Source organism: Epinephelus fuscoguttatus, linkage group LG5, assembly GCF_011397635.1.
Source record: "Epinephelus fuscoguttatus linkage group LG5, E.fuscoguttatus.final_Chr_v1".
In the NCBI taxonomy this organism is placed as follows: Eukaryota; Metazoa; Chordata; class Actinopteri; order Perciformes; family Serranidae; genus Epinephelus; species Epinephelus fuscoguttatus.
The window spans coordinates 10,836,250-10,842,249 of record NC_064756.1 but is presented as its reverse complement, the minus strand read 5'-3'; positions in this window follow the sequence as shown (position 1 = coordinate 10,842,249).

Sequence of the window (6,000 nt, the reverse complement as noted above, 5' to 3'; positions counted from 1 at the left end):
AAAGCCTTTTAAATGGTTATTGTGACTCATGCCACTTGCAAATCCAAGGGAAGCCTCACGATGGAATTGGGAGGGGTTTGCAGAGAGCCAAGGACAGTGAAACGAGAAAAGAAAGAAATGACAGTTGAACAGTTTTGGTCATGTGACATTTTTGCTCCAATGATGATCTGATCTCATCTGGCTTCAATTTCAAGATCTTCAATCCAATGCAAATTTAGGAAAGATTGTGTTTCCATAATGATCAAAGCAATGTGAATAAGATTAAGATACAAAATTTACACAGGGATTTTAAGAATGTGCAGTGTCCTGACTCACTGATAATCCCAAACAAATGGTGAAACTGCAACATGAGGCAACACACAGTACAGTCAATGATTCTTTCTGCAATCATGTTCTTATTGTAACTGTAAGTATGTTATGCATAAACATGTTGATATTTCCACCATCAACAGCTCTGATATTGAGTAAATTATTTCCTCTGCAGGGAACCTCAGCTAAACTGCCTGCAGACTGATGCAACACAATGAACTGGGTGGCAGCGCTCAATCCCACGCATTCTGCAAGCTCTCCCGAAATAACCCCGTCAAAGCCTATTCTTGACCCGTTTTAGCAGCAAGTGCATGTAAGACCTTCCAATCAGAGAGTTCGCGGAGAGGGAGCCTAAATTGCAGGGGTGGATTTAAGGCCTTCGAAAAAGAAAAATGGCCGCCAGCCAGGCCGCCTGACTGGCAAGGGTGGTGCCGAGCAGTACATTCAGGCTACAATTACGGTTGATTGGTCATTGTGGAGCTTTATGCGACCGACAGCATTCCTCTGTGGGGCAACAGGAGCTGAGTTTTCCATAATACGCCGCGCTCTTTTGCAGAAGGACTTGAAAATTTGTGTCACTCTGGTTTTATGGTCTGAGTACAGACATGGTAATGAAGTCATTTTAAGGAGGAGTGATGATTGAAAGTGTAGCTTGGAGCTGCAAGGTTACAAGCTGGGAGAGACCGCTGTGGTAATGAAACCAGTGGAAACATCTCTGTTTTGCCCCAACACTTTCTCACAGACTTGGTGCCAGAGATGGTTCATTTCAGAACAAATAGCTGAGATGAGTAATATTTGTCTTGGAAAGCGGCTTCTTTTCTGTCTGTAATTATAAGTAATACTTTATGCAGTGCTTCAAGACACCATTTATCATCAAAGTACAAAAAGTACTGAAGGGGTGACTGAGAGTCAGATTCACATGACAGATGAATGCATTAATAATGCAAACACCAATGAATAATATTCAACATCAGCATCATAAACTGAAAATGTATTCTTTCATGTCTCCTTGTCCCTCAAAACCACACCAAACTGTGAACACGCTCCAGATTTTTCTTCCCTGCTTCAGATTTCTGTGGTCTTTTAAAACGTGTCACTCCAATATTTATTTTGCAAGCATGCAAATGTAGTTGTTTTAAAATGGCATATCCACCATGAGATATAGGCACTCGAACAAACAGTGAATTAAACTAAACTGAAACAAATGCTGGTGCCTTTAAAGCCTCTGTGCCTCTGTGTAGCATTTGAAAATATCTGACTTTGGCTCCCCCTAGTGGCAGTATCAAGAAACGTCACATCCAAACTGAGATGAATTGGTGAAAGCAATATTTACAGGTCCACTGTGGGATTTGGGAGGATATATTCGCAGAAATTGAATATAATAAAATAAGTATGTTTTCTTTAGTGTATAATCACCTGAAAATAAGAATCATACTGTTTTTGTTAGCTGTTTATATCTAAACAGGGAGCGGGTCCTCGTTTACAGAGATCGCAATGTTGCACCACCATGTTTCTACAGTAGACCAGAACGGACAAACAAAAAACACTGGCTCTAGCTGGGCCCCTCTGCAACAAGAGCATCAGAAAAACACCCATTTATTTAACTTGAAATTGCTTAAGTGTTTGCTTTATTCATATTCAGTGTCATCCAGACAGGATGTTAGTGTGTCTGTGACTTCCTGGAACTTACGGACTGAAGGCTGCTGGAAACTAGCCTCGCGTAAATACCCACCCCCTTCGTCTGTCTCATTTGAACGAGATGGCGGAGAAGTAGTGCAAGTGTACCTGTTACATGCATTCTTTGCAATGAAACGCTGTAGGCTAATTCACATGCCTATGTGACTACAAAGAGTAACGTTAATGATATTTCGTGCAAGACTGTCATGTTATAATTAAGTTTATTTCATTCACAACGGTGTTCAGCGGACTGTCAGTGATGCACTGCGGTCAAGCCAGCTGTGGTTCGCTTTTGCTTGGTCAAATCAGCTGCATGGGGCGGCACGGTGGTGTGGTGGTTAGCACTCTCGCCTCACAGCAAGAGGGTTGCCGGTTCGATCCCGGGCGTGGGAGCCCTTCTGTGCAGAGTTTGCATGTTCTCCCCGTGTCAGCGTGGGTTCTCTCCGGGCACTCCGGCTTCCTCCCACAGTCCAAAGACATGCAGATTGGGAACTAGGTTAATTGGTAACTCTAAATTGTCCATAGGTGTGAATGTGAGCGTGAATGGAATGTCTCTATGTGTCAGCCCTGCGATAGTCCAGGGTGTACCCTGCCTCTCGCCTGATGTAGCTTATGTGTAACTTGTATGTAACTTATTTTCCATAAGTAGTCCATGATTCATATACCACTAAACTTAGTACTTCCTAGACTACGTGCATGAATAATATCAAGTACTTTTACTGTGTACTTCTCGAGTAACCCTGTGTCAAAATCCTTAACAGATGACAAGATTAAGGATAGTTCACCCAACTTTGATGTGGAATAAAAAACTTGTTTTCCATAAGTAGTCTATGATTCATATCCCGCTGAACTGTGGTATTGCTCCCTTTTTGTTAGGTAAAAGATCAGAGTATTTCCTCTAACACTGTGTAAATCTGAAACTTGGATTCATGAGTAGGTGTTTTTCCAGTCATAACACCCCAAGCACATATGGCCATGGATACAACTTGAGAACTGAGTTGACCATCAGCCAGCAGATGTTGACTGTGGTTGACTAGGAGCAGAAGAGAAGAGAAGAGTTGAGATAGATTTGCCAATCCTAGCTGACAGTAACATCAAGAAGATGCCAGGGCTTCCTCAGTAACTACTTATTAGTTCATCATTTGTTCCTCATTAGTTCCCCAGTAACTACTCTAATTTTGTGTAGCTTAGTTCCTCAGTAACTACTCATTCGTTCCTCATTAGTTCCTCAGTAACTACTCTAATTTTGTGTACCTTATTGTAAAGTGTTACCCATAAATCATACAGAGACGCAATCTGGAAAGGAAACAAGACAGACTGTGTCCTCATTCCCCTGCTTTACCTGCATTATACAGGTCACATATTTGTCACCGTGGTCTCCCAGCCCTGGCATCTTCTTGATGTTACTGTCAGCTAGGATTGGCAAATCTATCTCAACTCTTCTCTTCTCTTCTGCTCCTAGTCAACCACAGTCAACATCTGCTGGCTGATGGTCAACTCAGTTCTCAAGTTGTATCCATGGCCATATGTGCTTGGGGTGTTATGACTGGAAAAACACCTACTCATGAATCCAAGTTTCAGATTTACACAGTGTTAGAGGAAATACTCTGATCTTTTACCTAACAAAAAGGGAGCAATACCACAGTTCAGCAGGATATGAATCATAGACTACTTATGGAAAACAAGTTTTTTATTCCACATCAAAGTCGGGTGAAATATCCTTAATCTTGTCATCTGTTAAGGACTTTGACAAAGGATTACTCAAAAAGTACACAGTAAAAGTACTTGATATTATGCATGCACGTAGTCTAGGAAGTACTAAGTTCAGCGGTATATGGATCATGGACTACTTATGGAAAACAAGTTTTTTTATTCCACATCAAAGTTGGGTGAACTATCCTTAATCTTATCCTCTGTTTAGGATTTTGACACAGGATTACTCGAAAAGTACACAGTAAAAGTACTTGATATTATGCATGCACGTAGTCTAGGAAGTACTAAGTTCAGCGGTATATGGATCATGGACTACTTATGGAAAACAAGTTTTTTATTCCACATCAAAGTTGGGCGAAATATCCTTAATCTTATCCTCTGTTTAGGATTTTGACACAGGATTACTCGAAAAGTACACAGTAAAAGTACTTGATATTATTCATGCACGTAGTCTAGAAAGTACTAAGTTCAGTGGTATATGAATCTTGGACTACTTATGGAAAATAAGTTTTTTGTTCCACATCAAAGTTGGGCGAAATATCCTTAATCTTGTGATCTGTTAAGGATTTTGACACAGGATTACTTGAAAAGTACACAGTAGAAGTACGTCATATTATGCATGCACGTAGTCTAGGAAGTACTTAGTTCAGTGGTATATGAATCATGGACTACTTATGGAAAATAAGTTTGTTATTCCACATCAAAGTTGGGTGAAATATCCTTAATCTTATCCTCTGTTAAGGATTTTGACAAAGGATTACTCGAAAACTACACAGTAAAAGTACTTCATATTATGTATGCACGTAGTCTAGGAAGTGCCAAGTTCAGCGGTATATGAATCATGGACTACTTATGGAAAATAAGTGTTTTATTCTACGTCAAAGTTCAGCAAAATATCCTTGATCTTGTGATCTGTTAAGGATTTTGACTAAGGATAGACCGATACATCGGCCGGCCGATATATCGGGCCGATATTTGAGTTTTTTACTTGTATCAGCATCGGCCGATATGCGCATGGGTTCGCGGATTTATTTTTCCCTGGCATGATTTACAGACAGGCATCCACGGGCAGCTCTGTGTTGCCGGAAGACCCTGCAGCACACATGCAGCGAATCCTACTGTGTACAGTAGTTGTTGTTTTATTTATACTTCAGCTTAAATATTTGTTTATTTTATAAAGACATTACTGGAAGATTTAAGAGCACTGAACTCTTTTTTTTTATTTGAATGTATAATAATAATAATATTCTACCTGTTCTACCTCAACTTTCCATCTTGTTTTAGTATTTTTTACTGTTCAATAAATGTTTCTTATTTTAAACTTGAGACCTGTAATATTTGTTATCATTAAGTCATTTTTTTATGTAAATTGAGGGAGCAAAAGCAGTATCGGCCCCAAATATCGGCTCAAGAAAATCAGCAGTCTATAATCGGTCATCGGCTATGGGTGATGGAAAAAAATCGGTATCAGCATCGGCCCTAAAAAATCCATATCGGTCTATCCCTAATTTTGACACAGGATTACTCAAAAAGTACACAGTAAAAGTACTTCATGTTATTCATGCATGTAGTCTAGGAAGTACTTAGTTCAGCGGTATATGAATCATGGACTACTTATGGAAAATACGTTTTTTATTCTACGTCAAAGTTGGGCAAAATATCCTTCAACTTTGCCTGTGCAGTCTGACCCACAGTCACTCCCAGCAGCTCTTCAGAGCCGTTTCATTACGATTACCGTAAGTGTTGGTAGATTCGCGCACTAGAAAAAACGTGCGGCTGATTTGACCAAGCAAAAGCGAACCACGATAGGTGGCTGTTAAATGTGCAGCTGCTCGAGTGATATCACCACGCACACACACATACACAAACACATTTGCCCATCATTAATTGTCCTGCATGTCATGTGAGTAGAATCATGTTTAATAGGCTGTAGGTAATATTAATTATTAATATTAATATTAATATTAATATTAATATTAATTAGCCTATTATTATTACTTTCACCAGAATAGGACGTCGCTTTACGTGACGCTTCAGAGTAAGGCCGTCTCATGTCTCTTACCAGCAATCCTCGCTCCTCACTCCTAACTCCTGACTCCTTAAATGTTTTCCTAAGTGGGAGGGACTAAACAGTTTGGTAAGGTAGCTAGGTTAGGTGGTTAGCAGTAATTTCAAGGGACTTCTTGGGACATACCCCTGGTGTCTATTCACTCTGAATTTTGTCTGGATTCTGTTTCCGGTCTAGGGAGCGGATGCGGTATTCACCAAATTCACCAAACTAAAAGTGTTCACCATAGTAAA